This window comes from Apis cerana, linkage group LG15 (genome assembly GCF_029169275.1).
Source record: "Apis cerana isolate GH-2021 linkage group LG15, AcerK_1.0, whole genome shotgun sequence".
NCBI lineage: Eukaryota > Metazoa > Arthropoda > Insecta > Hymenoptera > Apidae > Apis > Apis cerana.
The window spans coordinates 1,388,776-1,413,379 of record NC_083866.1 but is presented as its reverse complement, the minus strand read 5'-3'; the positions used below and the strand labels follow the sequence as shown (position 1 = coordinate 1,413,379).

Genomic DNA, 24,604 nt, shown 5'->3' with positions numbered 1-24,604 from the left:
ATACATCTAAAACAGATCGTTGTTTCAACTATTTTCAAATTAATCAAGAACAATTGATTTAAAGTAATAAATAATTTCAAATATTTTATTATTTTCATAAAATGTTTTATTTTAATTATTTTAATAATTCAAAAAATAATATGTATTATATCTGACATAGTTGACAATATTGATATAACATATAATAAAAAATTATATATAAAATTTTAATCAAAAAAAATAGTATGTATCTAAAATATTTTTCAAAATTCTTCAACTATTTGAGATATTAATTCTTTATATTATATATACATATATATATATATATATATATATATATATACATATATATATATATATATATATGAAACAAATTATAAACTTTTGTATATTATTCTCAAGAAATAATCCTCGGAAAACAAAAGAAGAAAAGAAAACTGGTAGAAATTTTCACAAGGATTCTCCCTTATTTTCTCCTTCTGGTCATGCATCTCAGAAACCGTAAACGTCTACGTCTCCCATGAGAATTGCCACGTAATCGAGCCGATATTCCATCCACCTCCCTCTACTTTAATCGACTACCATCGATTGTTTCTACTTCCACCGAATGGTTTTCCTAATTTCTCGAGGTAAGGGGACGTTTGAGGTAAGATGAACAAAGTGGAGGGTTCCTTTCAGCTGGTCTTTCGGTTTCAGTCGAATCGTCTGCTTGATTTTGGGAACCGAAGGTTTTTTGTGGCTTTTCAATGATGTTGGATGAAAGGGTTTCATTGTTATGGTAGTATATTGTATGGATAGAATATTATATCGTGTTGTTTTATTCAAGCAGTGACAAAATTTAGAAATATGTATATATTTTTTAAAATATGTGAAATATTATATTTGAATATATAATAGTATAATATCTCATGCTTTTATATATGAATATTGTTTTTAAAGTTTTAATTTTGTTATATTTTTTTTATCTTTTATCAAATTGGAAAAATAATTTTTATAAAATAGAAAAATTATATATATTTTTTAATTTGTTGCAGTATTCTTAAAGAATTTTTTATATCATCTGATTTATCAATTAAAAATGAAATTAAAACATAATGTCAATGAAAATGAAAAGGTTTACATGTTTTAAAAAATTTTTTAAAAATAATCATTTATTTTAATTAACAGTTTTATTTAATATTTTTTTATGTGTCATGTATAAAACTTCTCTTATATTTTATGTCATTTGAATTAATAATGTAAACAGTTTACATAATTAAATGATGTCAAAATTATCTTTAAATAATCTAAATAAATTATATAAATAAATATTGAATTCAATATATTATATAAATAGAATCACAAGTTATTCGAAAATTTTATTAAAAATATGCAAAATAAAATAAATTAATATTGTAATTTTAATAATTAAATAAATTAAATAATATTATAAGCAATATTATTTCGATTACTATATATATTATATACCATAAATATTTTTCTACGTATACAAAATGATTGAAGTTAATACATATAAATTTAATTACACCAACATCTCTTTATATTATTCTTATATTGTTATACATTTTTCTGTACCATTTCTGCTTAAGATAGAAAGATTGACCATATGTTAGAAAGAAAAAAGAATAATTTCAAATTTCGATTATAAAAAAATTAATCAATACTCATACATTGTCATTTTAAATTAAGAAATAATTATTCCATCCCATTTATCCCATTCTCGAAGATTATTTGTACATTCATTTCCATCGAACGAGAAACGTTGGCCAAATGAAAAATTAGAATCAATCGATCAACTTTTATCGATCAATTTATAAAAAAATTAATCAATATTCATACAACGATACATTGCACAATCCCGTTACCTCTACAATTCTGTCAATTCCCTCTGCACATTCATTTCCATCGGGCAGGCAACGTTGGTCAAATGAAAAATTAGAATCGCAAAATTAGATTCGATCGGTCGACGATCGACAATGATAAAAAAATTAATCAATATCCGTACAATGACACTTTGCACAATCCCATCACCTTCAACGCAGCCCTTCAATGCGCAACCCTGTCAACTCTCGAACATCCCTTGCGCATTCATTTTCATCGGACAAGGAACGTTGGCCAAATGAAAAATTAGAATCGCAAAATTAGAATCGATCGATCGATCCACGTTTCTACGCACGTCGACCTTTAATCACGGCGGGAAAAACACCGTGGAACGATTCGAGAAAGAATATATCCCCCTCTCCATTTGCTACCTTCGACGTCCATTCGACAATCTGATCAACTCGGCCGGCACAAAACCCTGTCGAGTCCTCGACAGAATTGCACGCTGATCGAATTGACATTCAATCCGGATCGAGAGCGGAGTTTACACTGGATTCGATCCAGACCCGTGGATTCGTCAACATGCAAAACGGTCGGGGGACGCATCGATAACGAGCGAACGGCATCTCTCTCGCTCTCCTCCCTTTCCTTCCCCTCGCATCCTTTCCTTGCGGGATCCACCCCTTTCTGTTTCTTCGAGAGACTTTTCACACCGTTTCGATGCAACGAAACGGGGAGGATGATTCCAGTTTGGCTGAGAATTTGAAATGCCGGAGTGCCGGGTTTGGGAGATTGTATCGTTGATTAAATCGATATCGGAAAATTGTGGGTTAACCATTTTGAGGATTAAAGATGTATACGGATCTGCGGGCATTAAGTGATCTGTATATTTAGATTGAAAATTATTTATATAAAATATTTGAAAATAATGTAAATGATAAGTAAATAAATATCATTAAATGTTGTTATAGTTAGTTTGATATACGCTCAATCATAGAAATTTTCATATACTTTATGCAAATTCAATCAATAAGTTGTATTATCAATGATGATTCTGTTTTATACGAAACATTATAAATACATAGAGTATAACGAAACAATTTTTTTATTAATGAAATGTCATTTCGAAAAGTTTGAAATTGAAAACAATTTTAATATTACTTTCGTTTTTTTTTTAAATATAATTTCTTACGAGTTAAAGCAAAATTTTAAACCTTAAAATATATTCAAGTATTTTAATTCTATTATTCTGTTGTAAAAAGTATTTTTAGAGGAAATTGTATACATGAAACATGAAAAAATAATAAAAATTTGATTGAACAATATTGATTTCACGAAATTATAAAGAAACTTATGATTAACTGTAATTATACTATTCGAATAAGAAAAATATTTTTATTGGAATTATTTCAATATCGTTTATCTGCGAATATAGATTATCTAAATTAATTGGGAGATAAACTAATTTTTCGGATAATTGATTAAGAAAATTCACGAAATAATTGGAAATTAAAAAATTTATTAGATGAAAAATAAATGTATCAGAAAAAATAAATTAATAATTTTTAAGATTATTCAAAAATACATAAACATTTCTAATATTTATCTGATAATTTGGTTATTGAATAATCAGAATTCAAATAATAATTGACTTTCAGATAAACGACATTCTATTGTATTTGATTTTTCATTTTAATAGATTCTAGATATTTAATAGATATTTTTTTAATTAATTTTTGCAAATGACTCGTGATTCTATACATTTTTTTGAAAATAATTCCGCGAGCAACTACTATTTAAATTATAAATTGCAGTATTATATAACATATGGTATGCAAAGTTGAAATTATTCGTTATTTTATTTGAAAAAGAAATAAATGGAAATATGACTCGGAATAATATAAAGTAACAATATAATATAAAAGAGGTTTTATATTGATATACGAAAAAGCGGTGTCAAATAACATTTGGAAGAAATACAATTACCTTTTTAAAACATTTCGTTTAAATCATCATTTTCTCTCATATGAAATGTTCGAAAAATAAAATGTATAGTGACTATCTGTTTCAAATATTATATGTAACAATACATCATCTGTTATCCAATATCCACGAGAACAATCGAAACTTTTACACAGTTGAAACTATTGCAAATACAACATTGTTATACACACCTTTAACAATTCACAACATTGCAACATTAACGTTCAACGAGCGTTAACAATTCTCCATTGTTCCAGCGTCCCAGTTTTCATTAAACAAAAACCGAAAGTAAATGACAAAAATGTCGATAAATAATTTTTTTCATCTAATAAAAAAAAGAACAAAACAAAACAAAATGTGAAGCAATAAATAAAATATACAATTTACTATACGTGTAATAAATACTTCTTTCATAAAATGTAATGTACAAAATATACAAATATACAATGTATTTTTTCCAATAAAAAAAAAAGAAAAATATAAAATGAGAAACATGTAATAAATGAATAAAATATAAACTTTTATAAAATACATATGCTATTAATTATTAAGAATTATTATTAATATAACTATTTATAATATAAACATTAATATAAAAATTAAATTTAATATACGTACAATCAGTATTTTTCTAAGAAATATATATACAATAATTTATTAAATGTCAGAATCTTTTAATAAACATCTTGTAATAAAAAAGAACGAAGTAAGATATGATATAAAACTTAAAATAAATAAATAAAATATAATAATATAAATAATATATCTTTTATAAAAATTCAAATACAATTATAATCATTAAAAATCGAATAATAATAAATAAAAGTAAAATATAATTTTTCATAGATAAATCCATACGTGATAATTGTCGATTTTTCATAATAAAAATAAAAAAAATAATACGAAAAAATATGGCAAGCGATTGGCGAGTCTATTTTTCCACAAACATATTTTTTCGTGAGACATTCTTCTATTTTTCAACCCTTCTATTCATTCTTTCATTCTACGTGATCAGTTTTATTCATTTCCTTTATTCAACTAACCCCTTTCTGAGACTTCAAGTTCCATGGGATTCTTGCTCTTGAATTTGCGTGCCATTCGGTTGCCTCCACTTTCACCTCCATAACAATATGTAAGGAGAATATATTTGAACACTGCCAGCGATGACCATATTTGGTCAATCAGTTGGAAAAAATGCATTGATTTAAAATTTATTTATTTTAATAATTAATATTTTTTTATTATTATACTTATTATTTTGCTATATTTATTTTTTGCAAGTGAAGATATATTTTTATAGGAAAATTTATTAATTTTATAAATGAATGGGTATTGCTTGAAATTTGTAATAAAAATATTTATTTTTTTTATCAATTATTTTATTTTTTATACAAAATTTATATTGTTTATTGTTTTTTTTTTTTAATTTTCATGAAATTAAAGTCTCACTTTAAATTTTCTATAATTACCTTGAAGATTTTTATGTAAAAAAGTTTTATAATATTAATACATATATTTATATATATACTTTTATACATATTGATGTCAAATGGAAATCTTATAAACATATTAAAATCTTATAAACATTTAAGTTGAATATGCGATTTTGATTGATTATAAATTAAATATAAAACAATTTTTATTTTTATATTAAAGTCGTCCAATCGAGAATATAAAAAATATATGCATAAAAATATTCAAAATTTTTCAATTTTCCATAACGCCACAATATTTTAAAATCGTATACATATATATATATCTTGAATTTTTAGTTTTATTTAATTTTTCCATTAAAATTTAACGTTTAAAAAATTTCCATTAAAAAATACTGATTGTTCTATCATTCCTTTATAATCAAAGAATTTATTTATAATAAGTTATAATTTATATTTTTCATTTCAATTTGTTCCAAGATTATAATATTTTTTCTTAGATAAAATCGTATTATAAAAAGTTAAAAATACCGATATATAAATTTTGATTCCTCTAATCAAAGATTTTATTTATAATAATTTATAATAATTATAATTCATTTCAATTTATTTCATTCCAATTTTATTTCTAATATTTCTTTTTAAATGAAAAGACAAATTTTATTATAGAACATTAAAAATATTGATACGTTTTAGCATTATAACGGATATATCTATATAACGAAACATGCGTCAAAAACAATTCCACAAAAAGTAAAATGAAAGTTCTGAACGAAATTATCAATATATCGAAAATTCTCAAAGAATCAAGGTATGTAACTATAGACGTAACGTCCAACTCCATCCTCAAGACACATAGGATACGATACTTTACCTAAGAACGATGCTTTAAGACAGCTAGACATCGGTGATTTATCGCGTCCCCGATTCGAAGGCTTTCCATTCTGCAAGGTGAATGCAACGCCGCTCATCGATTATCGTCCGCGTTGCTCTCGTTGTCACGCGGTGCTTCATTCGGTCAACAATGATCCGTACACGTAATTTGCCTGTTATTGATCATCCATTTGTCACGTCGCCTTGTTTCCTCTGTTGACGTTTTTACTTGACGTCTTTTCCCGTATTTTGCGTGGATCGTTGTTTTGATATGCTGAATGGGATGGATTTACGTCTTTACTGTAAATTTAGTTGCATTAATTATTTAAGAATAACAATTGTCGAGACAATTTCAAAAGATTTATAGTAATATTGTAAATATTATAGATTTATAAATTTATATTTAATTAAACGTAAATTCATATGTATTTTATATAAATTTTTAAATTATAAATTAGTATTAATATCTGTTTTTTTAAGATAGATATATTAAATATTTTATTTTTTATTTTTTTTATTTTTTTAATGAAAATGTAGTCAATAATATTTGAACCAGAAGTCAAGGAAACTTAAAAAAAAAATTTATAGTGAATGTATATTAATAATACAGATTTATATTTAATTAATTATAAATTATATATGTATTTTGATTAAACGTTATTTAAAATCTTAAAAGTTATTTATATTAAATAATTAAATAAATAAAAACTGAAAGTTATTAACAAAAATAATAAAATTTAACATTCTTAAAATATTAAATATTTAAGTATATATATATTCAATAATTAAAAATTTTATTTTTGTTCTTTAATTATTACTATCATTATTTGATTAATTTTGTTGCGTTTATTACGTAAAAAGTTTTATCTATTTTTAATTGTTGTTCTTTGCTATTCTAACCAATAGTAGTATTTTATATTTTCAAAATTTATAGTATAATATGAGGGAATAGTCAGTGATGCCAAGTTTCAGGTAATATATTACTCTGCCATTTTGTGCGTTCGTTGTATCGCACGAACTGCAGTAATCTACATGTTCATCAATTTAATCTTGTTTGACTGACGAGTAGAAAATGTATGCACGATGAGATTTCGGTTGGGGATATTGCGTTGCATGGTTGACGCTAGATTGACGCAGAAATTGTTCGTATATGACCTTAATAAGTTTTTCATTCCTGCGTGTCAATTTACGATTCGATATTGAACGGCACTAATTTTAGTTTCATTCATCACCAAATTAAAGCAAAAGATTAAAAACAAACATTAAAAACAAATATTAAAATTATTGATAGAGAAATTTAATTTTTAGAATTGATACAAATTTATAATTTATTAAATACAAGAAATAACCGATATAAGAAATTATATAAATTATACTAAATTCAACAACTATTCAAGAAATCATTTGAATTTTAGAAAAAAGTTCAATATAAATAATCCTTAATATGAAGTTGAAAAATAGTAGCAATAATAATATTTAAAATTATTATTGATCAAAATTTTCTAACTTTCTCTCATATTTTAGAATCTGGAACTTTTTAAATGTAAAAGTTTCAGCATTAACGAGACAAATCTATCTCTAAAAGCCGCTTTATTTGTCAATAATAATACCAAATAATCCTTTATTCGAAAATTCCCTAGTTTCTCATTATGCAGGACACCATATCTTATCACTTGTGCATCAAAACTTCTATAATTGCGTTTCCAACACAACAATTCCATTCGCAAAAGCTACTTTAACCGGCCAGAACAAATAATCGTTTTCCAACTCCAAAATTCCCTAGTTTCTCATTACATTCCCTACAACACCATATTCCATCACTTCTGCATCTGAACTTCCACCGTTACGCCGAACAGCCTCATCCCTAGAATTACCTCAATCACCATTAACAATAACAAATGCCCTTTCACCTAATTCTAAAATTACCTAATTCTCACTACTTCCTAGAAAACCATATCTTATCAGCTTTATGTCTAAACTTTCACCATTACACCAAATAACGCCATTAACATCAACAAGAAGTTAAATAAATTTAAAATCTTTTTTCAAAACGTAATATTAATCGATACAGAAATTCGTTTTTCTACTTTACTGCATTTGAAGTTGAAAATTTCAAATTTTCATATTTAAATTTTTACAGACTATAATATATCAATTTAGAATAACATGTATAGAACGATAGAATAACAATAGAATTGAACAAATTAGAATACAGTATCAATAAAATTTTCTTTCAAAATGTAAACTTTATATAATTTTTTAATATAAATTTATCATATTTAAATTGTAACAATATTAAAAGTGTATCAATCTAAAGTATCAATCAATATATTGTCAATTATATTTCAGAATCCAATTCTTATATTATCTTATATTTTTAATTCTTATTATCAATAATAAGGAATAATAAACATCAAATCTCTCAGAATGTTATACAGAATATTAAACAATGCATTAAAATTAAAAATTATTATAAAAATATAAATAAAAGTATTAATAGTTGTATTTTTTTTTTTGCAATCAAATTCAAAAACTCATAAATTTAAATTTTTAAATTATATTCAGGTATGAATTTATCATTTTGCCAATTTGTAAGAATAACAATAATTAAATATAAAATGCATTCTAAATCCTAATCCTAAATCTTTCAATCTTCAAATTGAAATTTTCAAATTATATTTTTAAATTTCAAAGTAAATTCATATGTCAACAGCAAATTAAATTACATAATTAAACAAAATCTTTCAAAGCATAATACTAATAACAATACTAATAAAAATAAACCAAACATTTCACAATTATTAATGAATGACAGTATTAATGAATGTAAAATTCAATTCTCAAACTTCTAAATTTTTAAATTCAGATATTAACTTGTCAATAATAACAATAACAATTAAACATAAAATGTAATTTTAATCAATTCCAAATCTTTCAAAATTCAATCTTCAAAATTCTTAAACCAAAATCTTCAAATTACATTTCTAAATTGAACGACGACAATTAAGTAAAATATTTTAAAACATAATATTAATAACAATTATAACAACATTAAATAAACAAAACATCTAATCAATACAATATTAATGAATGCAATACTTTTCAAAATCCAATCTCCATTGTTAAATTTAAATTTCTAAATTAGAGATTTAGACATAAATTTATCAATAACAATAACAATATAAAATGCAATTTTAATTAATCTCAAGTTCAATGATTTAAATCAAATTGAAATATTCGAATTATATTTCTAAATTTCAAAGCGAAATCAAACATCAACATTCATCACCATCACCATTAACAACAACAACAACAACAACAACAACTAAGCGAAATGTCCCAAAGCGTAATACCAACCTACGCAAAATCTCCCTAGCCAATTCCGCTACACCCTCATAACCACACATTCCGCTCCCACGTCTGGAGGCCAATTCGAGACGCGTTTCCTCGTTCGTTCCCAGCCGTTCGTTGTCTCTCCTCGGATCGTTCCGGTGCCAGGTCGATTCTCACTAGATGGATCATGATCGAGTCTGGGCGATTGAGGGATCAGATGGGCCAGAGACTCGGCTGAGGGGAGGTGGGGTTAATCAGTGCAATCATGAGATTAGCGAGGTAGGGGAGAGCAAAGGCAGGCACGTAGCGTTTCACAGGAACAGGGGGAGCTTGGTCGTGGTTGGTGTGGGTGGAGGGGTTGCTCGAGGGGTAAGGGAGTTCCGTATATATCGATTCGATATCCCCCGGACCTCAAGAGGTTCGCTTTGATGCATAATCACTTTGGTCTCGCGTATCGGTTCGTCGAAGGAGACTGAAACGTTAGTTACGAGAAGTTAATCTTTTCCACTTCGACAGGGATAATTCTCTTCACCCTGTTCGCGCGTTCTTACGCCTCTCTGAGGTTTCGTGCGGAGTAAGGAATTTTGTGTAATTGGGAAAATATTGTCGAGTTATTAGATTTAAAATTACAGACGATAGGACAGAATTTGGAGAATTTTTAGAGGTTATGTGTTCGGTGAATTCAATCCTAAAAGGGAACAAATTCCGAAATTTTTATTTCATTTTGTTTATTTCATTTCAAATAATATCTATTATTTGAATGACAATGTATTTAAAAAATTATTTCATATATATTTATTATTAGATTTTACTAAAAAAAAAAGTGAAAAATAAAAAGATCGAAAAAATCGAACTTTTATTCTGAAAAGCTATTTTCTTCTCGTTTAGATATAAATTACTTTTCACACTTTTTTTAACTTTATTCGAAATTTTATTCGAAAGTAATTTTAAAATTCTTATTTCTTACTTAAGCTTTTAAAATTTATTTGTAAACATTTTTTTATTTCAACTAATTATTTGTCTTTTTTATTCATTTTTAATATATTATTTTTAAATAAAAGATAATCTAATTTAATTATTGAAATTCTTACAATATTTATGATATTTTATAAATTTTTATTTAAAAAGTTTTTTACTATTAATAATAATATAATTTTTATGATATATAAGTATGAATAATCATTCGTTAATAATTTATTTCCTGATAAATGACACAGAAGTGAAACTTTCCAGAAACATTTAATTTTGATATTTCTGATATTTCGTTTCCTTTTTTATTAACGAATCAATAAAAATGATATAATTATATGTAAGATAAAATATATAATCAGCATCAACGACAAGAAAGTAATATAATATATAATAATTTGGTGATTAGACGACAGAAACTATTATCAACGCCTCGGGATAGAAACCTTATCCGGACGGTTCTTATCGTGTTTAGTAATTCACCTAATCGGTCTGGCCAGCAGCTTCGAGGCATTAAGGTCTTCCGAGGAAATCGTCTCGAAATAAGCAGCCTTATAGGGTCCGATTTTCCAGCATGGGAGTCTGTCATTATGGACAATCCATTACAAGCTGATGTAAATTGAACTCTAATCGCAGATTTATATCTCGTAATGGGATACCATGTATCGATCATGTTATTCGATATCGAAGGAACGACAGATTTTTGATTTGACAAATAACTGCTTCCTGTGCAATTTTGTTAAAAAAAATCTTTTTCTTTTTTTTTTTGGATATTTTTAATATTCTTAATATTTTCTTAATATATATATAATTGAAAATTGATTAATTTTTATTTTAAAAATTAAAATATTTTTTTCTCAGATTACGGAAAGTGCTTGAAAAATAAGAAATAATTATATGTATTATTACATATAGCATATATTTTATAATTATACTCTTGTTTATGTATAAGTTATCGGATGCAGAATAATTTTGGACTGAATAGATATGAAATGAATATAACATGATATTCATTGACATTAATTAAGCCTATTAATTTTCATAAAGAGAAATAGAATTTTAAAACAAATTTAATACCTAAAATTATTATATTATATTATAAAATTATTTCGAATCGTTAATAAGTTAATGAAATTTTAAATCTAAAGAAAATAATATTAATTATTCTTAATCTCATATACAATAAATATATTTTAATCCATTGAGCATTAAATGATAATAATTCATAATACTATTGAAAAATGTGTAGAATAATTCACATATTGTCATATCAAAAGATATATAAATAAATATAGTTCGTTAAATAGATTAAAAGAAATTTTTTTAATTTAAAGAAAAATACAATTCATCATAATAATACTATAAATTCCTTCAAATTTTATTAAGAATATATGATTTACAATTAAATATAAAACAAACAGAAAAAATATTAAATACTTGGAAATTTATATTATAAAAAAATTATTACAATATTAAAAAACAAATTCATAAATTAATAATAATTATTTATTACATTTATATTTAAAATTAGGAAATTTCTGATTATAATATATTTCTGATTGTATAAATTGTATAATATGTATGGATAGAAATATAATTATAAGAATTGTCAAAGAATTTCCAGCTGATCGTAGATCGTTGCTGAATATTGCCGAGTCGATCTGAAGTCTGATATAATATCTCGAATCTCGATACGAGATCGGAACCCGATTTCGTCCGAATTTTCTCGATCCTTTCCAAGTTTAGGGTCTAGGTATATAGGGTCTATAGTCTAGGGATCCACACACTTTTAGTTTCCACGGTTGACGACGCGTTAAAAGATGGTCCAGCACTCAGCAATAGCTGGAAGAGAGGCGAACACGCGCGACAGAGAGAATTAATTCCGGCCCACAGCCATCTCTGGTCTACCGCAGACGTTCTGCCCGCGGTCCGTGAATTTTTCATGCGTCCTTTCGCAGTCACGTAATGAAGAATGAAAGTTACAGCGTGGCAAAGTATGTAGGAAGATAAGGGAATGTAATTTTAAAAGCGACGTCGACCGAATCGCGTCATTTAATGGCCGACCAGCGCCCACACTTTGTATTTACGTCGTCGTATAATCATGAATTTTCGTATTTTTGGAATAGAAGGAACTACGATTCGAATAAAAAAATATTTTTATAAGAATTTCATTCTATATCTTGCGAAATTTTATTCTGTAAATGTTTAAACAAGTGTTGTTTTCATATTTGAGTCATACATTTTATTCATTTGCGTAATAGATTTATATGTAACTTCGTTCATAAAAACATGAACAATCTAGATTTTCGATTCAATATTTCTGAACATCGAACATTAAAAATGTAAACTTGAAACATTTGAATTGAAAAAAAATGGATTTATATTACATGTATAATAATTGGTTCACATCTCAAATATATTCAATATATTATATATAAAACTAAACAAATTTTTATACAGCTAAAACATATTAAAATATTCAATTAATTATTGAGAATATAACATATTATTAAAAATGTATATCAAATTATCTATGATATATATTTCTTATCAAAATTTTATTATAAAATTTTTATTTATTATATATTATATATATTTATCATAATTTGTATTACAATATATAACAAAAGGTTTTTTTTGATTTTTTGTTGAATTGATTTGTTTATTTAAAAAAATTTTAAAAATTAAAGAGAGAAAAATTCTCTCACATATTTTCATAGATGATATTTATATCACATTTTTAAATAAAAATATTGAAAATTGATTTTCTTCGTCTATCTATCTATATCTAATATATTATATATTATATATTATTACTGAATTTTATATATTATTACATATAGAATATGAATATGTGTATTTTAATTACGATTTATTAATAAATTTTCAAAATGTATAATTATAATAATGATATTTCTCGAATTATTTAATATATTATTTTCACTTAATATTCCGTTCGAATTCTACTCTATATTTATTTTTAATTTTTTTTTTTCAAGTATTTCTCTTTTTGAAAATTTAGAATTTTGCAGTTTTTAATATTAAAGGATTGAAATAAGTAGAAAATTTAAGATTCTAGTGACTAAAACATAACAAGAAAGTTGATGTACAAAAATTTTCGTTCAAGTTTATTTTTCAAGCTATAAATTTTGCATCATATGAAACGAGATGAAGAGAGAGTATGATGGAGAGCCATTTCACTCTATCACTGTCTCACTTCATCTAGTACAAAATTAAATTGCTTATAACGTGAAAAATATATTTCAGCAGACATTTTTGCATACCATCTCTTAAATTTTCTATCTCATAACGAGGAAAATTTCAGAATTTAGAATGTAGAACTAATGAATTAAACTTATTCGCATAACATTTTACTATTATACAAATGAAACCATAAAGATAGAAATATGTAACATATTTATTTACAATATTTTTGTGTAATATGCAAAACATATGTAATATGAAAAATATTCATTTGCATAAAAATCCACAATCTTTTATAATCATCATAAATTCCATTAAAACAAACGATGCTTCATATTTCTTTTAAAAATTAACTCTTCTTGTTACTTATTTTTCAAATTTAAAATTTTTTTAAATTTCAAAAAACTATTTCATCAATTTTGAAGACAGAAACAAATTTCTTCCGTATAATTCTTGAATCGTATATGATGGACAGTGACCATACATGTATATCAGAAACATGCCAAGAAAAGAGATATAAACATGAATTCTACATGTGTTTTCTTTCTCACGAAAAAATAGTTATATTACTTTTGCAGACATTCGTAACTGAATTCTATTTTTGATTTAACATATCATTAATAATAAATTTTATTGATTAAAAATTTTATAAAAAAAAAATATTTCTTTAAATCTTCTGTCTATTGAAAACAACAATTATTTATTTAATTTCACAAGAATAATTTGATAGTCATTCAGAGATAGAAAAAAATATATTTTTATAGATATTAAATAGACAAATATTTTTTCATAATTATTTTATTTTTATTAAATTATTTTACTTTAATTTAATACATATAGTTATGTAATACATGTATTTCTTTAATATATATATATATATAATCAAATTGTATCGATTTTTTATTTTCATTGTTATAATTTTTTTAAAAATTAAAATTATAAAAAAAATTGCGAAATGAATAATATTTGTCTATTTAATATCTATAAAGATGTATTTTTTCCTATCTCTGAGTGACTATCAAGCTATTCTTGTGAAATTTTTAATCGCGATTCCATGTATCTTCAGTCAGTATTTATTAACGGCGAGTTTTTTCTAATCGAAATAACATAATATAGAAACAAATAATAATTTACACGATAGCTATACAAATTATTTATTTATACAATATTACAAAATTATACGCATAAACCATTATAATGAAATGCACATTTGCGCATTATAAGAATTGAATTAAAAAATCAAAGTATATAATTCTATATAATATTACATTTTTTTTACAAATTTTTCATATATGTTCAACGACTTTCACGACTTAATGTTTTCCTATTTTCTTCTTGTCTCTGTCCTCTGTAATCCACCAACCGGACTTCAATTCTCAACAATCGCTCGTTCGTTTTAAAAAATCATCGCCTTGAAACTGTCCAACACGTGAATCCCGCGCCGATTCACCAACCACTGTACAAAAGAATGGTATTTCTCGTACGTGGGATCGCACACGTGAATCCTGTAAAAAAGAGGGCTAAGAGGCGCCATCGATTCCACGAAAGCGCGGCTAATTCATCGACGGGGGAGGGAGGAAGAGGGTGGGGGGGTGCGCATCTCTTGCGGCCACGTAGCGTTCGGTGGTCCCGTGTATCGATTACGGCATATCCGATTCCCCCCGTTCTTTTTGCGCGTGCTGTCGTCGTTCTCCTCGTCTGCGTCGTCGTCTGCTCGGCTTTGTTCGGACAGTAAAACACTAACGTCGAGGTAAATGCGAGAGGCAGCGTTGAGTTTCATCGTATCGGGACAACGAGGGGAGGAGCAGGGAGGAAGAGAGGAGAGGCGTCGTTACGCGGCTCGTCCCTGGCATTCACAATCTCGAAGCTATTGTCGAGTTTCGGAGAAGAAAGGATCCGCTCGTGGCGTGGGATAATTAGCTCAGGTATAAATGTCACCGGCCTCGGTAAAGACTAAACTCCTGCCCCCTCTTCTCCCGCGCTCTCGTCGCGGATGATCTTTCGGCTTTGTCGCGTTCATACGCGAACTAACGCGTCTCTTGTCTTTTTTTTTTTTTGCTTCCTTTATTTTGAAGTTGTTTGGCGAGAGTTTGGATTACGTTGTGTCGTTTCATTTTCAGCGGTCTTCTGGTTTCTTTCCAGTGGTGAAAAAAATATTTGAGAAAATGGTTTTGATCTTTAGAATTTAGAATTTTGTGTGGAATTTTCTCCAGAAGGAATTGCAAAACAAAAAAAAATATAAAAATTTTAATGATAATATTATGATAATAAATATTATATAGATAAGATATAATATATCTTATAAATAAGATTTAAAATTTTTTTTTTAATGGTAATAGAAGAATAATTTTTAGTCAAGCTTAGACATTAATTTGATATTAAAAGAATAAAGAATTATTTTAAATAAAATAAGAAATATATCTGTTTAACACAAAGATGGTTTTTTAAGAGAAATATATTAATTTTAAAAAAAATGACGCAAAGAAAGATGGTTTTGAGGAATGGAAATGCCACGCAGAAAAGCTATTTTATTATAAAAAAGAAATATATCTTTATCTTTTTATAATGAAATCAAATAAATAAATAAATACAATAAATAATGAATAAAATAAAAGATATTTTTAAGATTCTAAATACTATTAATTACTTAAGTTATTAATAATAAAAATAAATCAATAAATGAAAATTTAAAAATCAAAGAATCACAAATATATGATTATATAATTTTTAATCATTTGGGAGTTGAAATTTTTAGATTTTTAAAATTTTTAAATAGTTTTATATATTATTACATAAATCACGACCATGAAGTTCAGAAAATGAATTAAAAATTTTTAACGAAAGAGTAGACTAACAAAAAACTTAATTCTTATTATTTATACTTTAGAACTAACGTGAGTTGATATATAATGCTAATAAGCATTTCACTCGTAAAGCTCGAACTTCATAATTACAATACAAATTCAGATTTAAATTTTCCACCAAAGCACTTGAAAATACTCCCAAAACTTACCATATCAGTATCTTGCCACTATCACTTAAGAGTAAAATATCAATTCATAAAGCTTCTTTGAAAATCCATCACAACATCTCTCTCCCCTCCCCAAACTCGTCCTGTGCACAAAGCTTCGAAGAAACGACTTTACCCTTCGACGAAGTCAATTAAAGCTCTAACACCCCGATTCCTACATACCATCCCTCGAGCCACGGATCTTCGACACGTCCCACCCTAGCGCAGCCATTAGCAGAGACTCTGCACAATATCCCGGAAGTATCAATTGTGTCCCACGTCCCCGTCCTCAGAAGATATTCCCCGGAAAGTCGAAGTATTCGCCTTACTCCACAGAATTCGCATCACATCTCACCTCCCTTCACACTTTCCACCCCCTGGTGGCTGCTTTTCCCTCGAACCGTTTACGCCGTTTGACGAGGTCCACGTTCCACCAACTATAACACGCTGGGGATATTTCGACGAGCAACAACAACAACCGGGAACCAACCGGGGATAGGATGGGTTGAGGTAAGAATGGTAGTTTCTCGTCGACGTCGATGACGCCGCGTAATGGTCACGGTTGTCACGAGGCATCGTTTTCACGGCGGAACGACGCGGAATCGTCGTTCCTCTCGCGTGTCAGAGGCATCCAGCTCGGTGGATTTCAGCATGGAGGTTAGAAAACGACCCGGAAAGACGATGTCGTAAGAGATGGAGAGAAAATTGAAAGGGAAGAAGTGGCGGATGCGACGTTAGAGATAGGTGAAGATGTTGGGTAGGTGGAAGACTGAGGAAAAGAGTGACTGGGAGACGCATAGAGTGATTGATTGAGAGGAAGACGTGGAAATGAAGGGGGGAGGGGACTTGGGTAGATGTGGGGGAAGACTGGTTGTGCTGGGATAAAAAGTGAGGGTTAGGATGGGTTGTGGGAATGAGCAGGGAATTGGAAGTCAATGAAGATGGCAATTGAAGATGTGTGGATGCTGAGTCTGAGAGAAGGAATGAGGAAATGGGATAGGATAGATTATGGAATGATGATAAGTTGAATGTTGGGTGAGATAATTCAAAGAATGATAAATGGAGAAAGGAAAGATTGGGGAAAGGGGGGATTGAAAAGAAGATATTTATGCTACTTGTCATTAATACTGCCGGTATTTTGGTTAATTTTTTACAATGTTATTGACATAAAGAAATTTCTTTCATTATCTTTTTTCTTTGTTGAATTGCTTTTTCGTTCTAAGAAGATAAATTTAAATAGATAGAATATTATCATTTATAATAAAGCAATATCAGTTAAATAATAAAAATTCTATTCTCATTTGATCTTAGAAATCAATTTTTATTGTTTCGAATTTATTTCTTTCGAATTCAAGATTTCTAATTTTTTTATATATATTTCATAATTGGCGATATTCTATGAGTATTGTTTTCAATACATGAATTCTGAGATAAATAAATTTAATCGGATATAATCAATTATTAGAGTTAATAATAGTTAAATCTATTGACATATTAATTTTTAGATTAAATATTTCAAATATAATTTTTAAAATTATTTTAAAATTAAATCATTAAGAATGGTAGTCTGTGTCATGGATTTTATTCCAGTGGTTAAAATGTAATATTATTAAACTGAGAATTTGGTTTATATTGTTAATCAATTTGGCATATATACATATATAAGCTGCACAAAAATTACGAATTGTTTTCGATGGAATAAATATCAAAGCTATAACTTAACGTTCAATATCTAAATTATAAGACGAAAAAAAAAATAATCTTAAAATTAAATATTTTATCTCCCACACTGTAGCACGATAATCTAATATCTCCAATACCAATTGGCGAGAATTAAGAAATATTCATAACACGAAGTTCAAGTTATCATCTCGATCGCAAAAGAAGCACAACCAACAAATCCCGCAAAAGCTACAATACCGACGAAGCACGATTCCGGTTTACACAAAAACACCATACGAAAACATCGCTTTAAAACATTTCGCGAAAACCGCGATCAAACGGACCAGGAGATAGTGGAGGAAGAGAGGGGAGAGAAACTAAAAAAAAAGGGAAAAGAAAAAAGAAAAAAAAGAAAAAAGGAAAATAAAACGGTCCGCACAAAGAGCGAGGCGGCTTTATTAAAAAGCACAAAAAACTCTAGCATCCAGACACGGATAGACAGAGTTCGAGAGGAAAGGGGCAGTAGAGATAGAAGAACGTACGGGAAGCAAGGCGAGGGCGCGGGGGTCGAAAACAGCAGGAAACATTTCGCGAAACCATCCTCCGCCTTTCCATCCACCTCTAACCCTCCTTGCACCCCTCTGCACACTATCCACCGGCCCGTTCCATGCCATTGGCTGCGTGCAAAGTGATTAAAAACATGGGAATGGGCAACTCTCGCGCGGCCAACACCGTCGCTCTCGGTTTCCTCCTCCATAGCTTCAGCTCTATCAGCCTTCCTGCTCCAACCCCTGTTTTCGGTCCGGCCGGAATGGCCACCGCAAATGCCCCAGGGATTTGCCGTTGCTGGAGTATTTTACCCCTTCGGAGACAGAAATGGGTGAAAGGGGGATGGATACGTAACGATGGAAGAGAAGGAGAGAAAGAGAATGAAGAGCTTTGGATATTTGAAGTTTCTACGAACGGGGCTGAAGGATTTTTCTCTCCCCGCGCTCTACTGAATTTCCGGGAACGATCTTCCACCCGTCGAATTCTTCCTCGATTTAATGTTTTAATGCGCTCACAGTGGCGGCGCTGCTGCTGCGTCCACCAGTGATTTATTCGTATTTATGGCCGGACGGTTAATCCTACGGATGGATGGATGATCGTGGCTTTACGAGCGATGGATAACGGTTCCTGGATAATTTTGTGTCTTCGATGCCTAGTTGTTGGGGGGTTGATTTTTCGCTTTCGTTTTGGATTGATTTTTTCTTCCTTTCTCTTCCGTTTTTTTTTTCGAGTAGTTTCTTTTAGGAAAATTAGATAGAATGAGTATTTGTGTGAGACAGACTGGCACTATTTTTGCGTAGATTCTCTTGTGATAGTAAATAATATTATCTCCTGGAATTAAAATCGCACAAATTTTTATGATATTAAAAATAATTGTTTTTGAATCATTGAAAGTTATGAAAAAAAAATTTCGATTATCTTTATTGTAATATTTTTGAAAATTATTTTGATGAGGATGAATAATAATTGAAAGATAATTTTATACTTTGAATATTCAGTTGCTAAAAAGTTAATTTTCTGCTTTTGTATCGAATTTTTTCTTTTTTCTTTCTTCTGTTTCTTAAACAGTTTCTTTTAGATGGGAAATTATAAATGAATGAATATTGGGGAAATTTTATGTAAAAGTGAGATAGTTTTTAGTTTTTTGTGAATTATGATACTTGGAATTGAAATTTTTCAAAATTTTCAACATTAAAAAATTTGTTTTTTTAATAGTTTGATTCTATTTTGTTATTAAAATGATGTTTTCTTTTTTCTTTTTTTTTTTAAATTTATTAAGAAATTTATTTTAAGTAAATGAATAATATTTTTGTGTAAAGAAAAAGTCTTCATTGAAAATGAAAATTTTCAAATTTTCAAAATTTTAATAACAAAGTATTCAATATAATTTCTTTAAAAACTGTATATTACAATTAATATTTTATTGGTAAATATATAAAAGATACATATAATATTTATAGTAAGTTTTTATAGTCTAAAGTTTTTTATCTTATATTTCAAAATAATAATAAATTAATAATAATAGTAAATTAATTTCTATATATAAATATAATTATTTAGATATTTATTGACAATATGGATAATCAGAAATTTACCATTTATGATATATCAATAGCTAATAAGAATACCAGAATTCTCTTTTGATCATTGATATTTTGCTTTTGATTCAATATGTTTATTATTATTGATATATTATTGGAATTTATATTTGATGATAACATAATTACGAATGATGTTTTACCATTTTATCCTAAAGGACGTAACAACATATATTCGCTTTTAATTTATTCGGTCAGGCGGTAATATCGATTTCCCTCTTACGCAATCAAATCATTTATAAACGCACTGTATTGTTATCGCACACATCGTAATAAATAAATAAATTACTTTATAAATTTACTTATAATTAATATCATTTACTCATAAATAAATAATAAATTCTTGTTTAAAATCATTTATTCAATTATCATAATCCACAAAAATATCTAATTTAAAAAATTAAATTAATAAGATTAATCTTATTAATTTTTATTAATAAAAGATATATTAGATTGGTTAAAAATAATGTCGAATCTTTCGAAAAATAGATATATTTTTTTCTCAGTTCGACTTTGATATTTTCGATGTTTCGACATAACATGAATAATGGTTTCGTTAGATTGGAGATTTTATCAATCTCGATAACTTTGCCAGAACATTTATCGTCATATTCAATCATAAGATTAAAATCTCCATCACGAAACTTTTTAAATTATCTTTATAATATTCTTTCATCCATATTAAAAAATCTCTGTACGTTCAAAAATAAAAGAGCACGAAAATATTAAAATCTTCTCATCGTACATTTTCAAATCAAAATCATTATTTCATTTTTAACAATCTCGGATTTTAGATTATATATACGCACGTTTTATAGTTAAAAAATAGTATTTTTTTGAAAAAACAAGGAAACGATATCTCGCAAATCCAATATTAAATTTGAAATTCAAATTTTCATCGTGATTAACAAAACTTCTTCCATTTATCACAAATTTATCGCTTTCCCTTACACACAAATAATATTTAACGACGATAAACCAGATTCACACGAAATTTTTCTATTTGCCATTATTATTTATTTATAAAAGAAGCATTGGTTCATTTCGATCGACTTTCCTCTGCATCAAATTTCAACAAAAATAAGAGATAAAAAAAAGTAATATTGCAATATTACGAGACACAACGAAATGTCTTTTACTTCGTCGATAACAACCATCTCACGTAACGAAACCACCCCTTTATCCCCCTCCATCTTCTCGAGGTAGAAACTTCTCGGCGTCGCTTAGTGACAGACGGAGCAGGGATCGGCCGCGTGAAAAGTTGTAGCTTCCGGTTTCGCCGAGGGAATCTATTCCGCGTGTCAGTGAACCGTGCCGCTGATTGCCCACGGGAATACCGGGTATACGCGATGGGAAACGCGGTTGGAAAAGTTTCTGGCCTGTGCACCACCGACCTGTAACGCGTCTGTTTTAAGCGAAAGCCCTTCCTCCGCCATTGCTGCGTACCTGATCCTCGTCCACGTCTCTTTTCTATTTCGAACGCAATCGCGATCCCTGGTGGGCTCTCACAGAGACTGGATACACGTATGTATGTGCAACGTTACCCGTTTGCTCGAAACGGGTTGCCGGGCTGTTGCGCCCCGACTCTTTGATGGATTTTTCCGAATCGTTTGAGTGATTGGTCGAGCGATTGGTTGAGGTAGTTTGGATCGATGGGTGGAAGGGATTCGGTTAAAAGGGGGATTTGGTGGCGTAGGAATGTTCCGAGAATGAAATTTGATGAGTTTTGATGTTAATAAAGTGACGAAGGGAGTGAAATTGGAGTTTATTCGAAGTAACGTTTTGAGGTTTGACATTTCGGTTGTGTGTTCTAATTTTTTAGGAAAAAGAAGAATGACGAGAATCTGTTATCTTGTCAAATTATAATTAATAATAATCGAATTTTTTTAGGGTAAAAGAGAATTTATAACTTTGATGTTAATAATGCAATGGAAGAAATGAAATTGGAATTTATTCGAATTCTTTTGAATATTATGTTATATCTACTTTTTCAAAAAACAAAAGAATGAACTTGTTTATTCTAAGAAAGAGATGAGATGCTTATAATAGTCACTCGAATTTTTTTAGAAAAAAGAAATAAAATTTTATAAATTTGATATTAAGAAAGTATAAAGAAAATTATGATTTAGAAATTTTTTTGGCACTATTATATTCGATTATTTTAAAAAGAAGGAAAGGAATGATAATTTTTATTATACTTTAATATTTGATTCTTTCGCATGTGAAAATATTGGATAAAATTTTTATAAATGTTGGCTTGATCAAATAATTTTTTTTTCTTTAGTAAAGAAATAAAATATCATAAGTTTGACGTTAATAAAATATAAAAGAAATTGAAATTGTGATTTATAAAAAAAATCATTTGAAATTGAGCAATAGATTATTTCAATTTTTTTTTAAAATAAAAAACAAAGAATAATTGTAAGTTTTAATTATAAATTTTAAAAATTTGATTTTTAAAATTTTTTTTTTTTTTGAATAATATGAACTAATATTTTGCTAATTCATAAAAAATTTTCTATTAAAAATTTATGATAACGTCAATTCTTTTAGAATTCTTCTTTAAAATACATTGAACGTACATTTAATAATATTAATAATATAAATGATATATAACGGTAATATATTGTGTATATATATATATATACACACATGTTATTAACATGTAATCGTAAGATGATAATATTAATAAAATGATATTAATTTCTTGAGTGATATGAAATATTATCTATAATGGTGGCTAATATTGGTCATGTATATTATTATCGATTTGTCATTCATATATTTTAGTACTATTACTAGTATCTATTTAATACGATCAATAATGATCAATATTCATATCCGATTATTCATTTCATGTCAATTTTAAATTGATTGAACGGATATTAAATTATATCTCTGGTAGATAAGTACTTAAATGATGGTTCATAATTGATAAAACGTGTTTCAATAATATGTAGTAAATTAATTGATGTATTATATATAAAAGACAATTACATATGTTTAAGCACATATTTTCAAGAGATTAACAATTAAAATATTTTCATGCGGAAAGATAAGATAGAAAAATGAATTATATCAAACTTTTAATTATTAAAATTTCAATAAATTTTAGATAATTTTTGAAACATATATAAAATAATTTAAAATTCTAAACTATTATAAATTTAAATGAATTTCAAATTTATTTATAAAAATATCAAGTTTTTTTACAAAAAAAAAACACAAAGGTATAAACACAAAAAATTAATTATATCAAATCACTAGATGTTATTAAAATTTTAATAATTCTTAAATATTATTTTAAAATGCATATAAAATAATTAAAGATTAACTAAATTTAAAATAACTTAAATAATTTGCAAATCTATTATTTTAAAATTGTATATCAATTTCTTTTTTATCATATTTTTAAAATATCATCATATTATCATATAAAATATTTTTAAATCCCTGAATATTAGTAAAATTTTAATAATTCTTATTAAAAAAAAATCTTACATTTAAAATAATTAAAATAAATTTCAAATGTATTTTAAAATATGTCAATTTTTTTTATCAAAATCGATGAAACTGATATCAAGTTTCTTCACCGTTGGGAAAACAATATAGAGCGAGGGAAAGGCTAACATTTACCACGTCATAAGACATGGTTCCCCATTTCAAGGCGGATTCCATCTTGAAACCGCGGCTGTCGGCTGTCCTTTCTAGTATCGCCTTACACAATCATCTTGAAAAAGAGAAGACAGGAAAAGCCCCTCGCGGGATTTTAAAATGCTAGGATAGTTTCTTCTTACCATTTTCTCCCCCCAACTTCGACTTTCGACCTGTCTTATCTCTTCTTTTTTTACTGAAGAAATACACACTATCGTTCGAAAGTATTCGGGCACTATTTTTTACAATGATATGATTTAAATTGCAGAAAGAAAGTACGTGCCAAGATTTTATTATTTAAACTGTTATTATCGCAGTCTTGCACAGAAGAATTATTACGATAGATAAAAATGACTTATACGTGTAAATTATTGTAACGGTTAATTAGAAGTAAGAAATTTTTTTTGTTTTCAGCATAATTTGTGATAAATGATATTTAATTTATCAATTAAGAAAATAAATGATATACTACGTATCTTATATTTTAATATTTTAAATATTTCTAAAAAAGAAAATAATTAGTATAAAAAAGCTAT

General features: G+C 27.3%; 1 protein-coding gene and 1 long non-coding RNA gene across 15 annotated transcripts in view; one reads left to right on the top strand and one right to left on the bottom strand.

The window, feature by feature from the left end:
• Nucleotides 1-24,604, top strand: part of LOC108000770 (max dimerization protein 1) — a 410,762-nt gene that overhangs the window by 270,527 nt on the left and 115,631 nt on the right. The gene's annotated exons all lie outside the window — the stretch shown is intronic.
• LOC133667357 (uncharacterized) lies at nt 5,141-9,621 on the bottom strand. Its single transcript, XR_009832775.1, has 2 exons — nt 9,447-9,621; nt 5,141-6,389 (listed from the first exon to the last, which is right to left on the bottom strand). It is a non-coding gene; the product is annotated as an uncharacterized LOC133667357 (long non-coding RNA).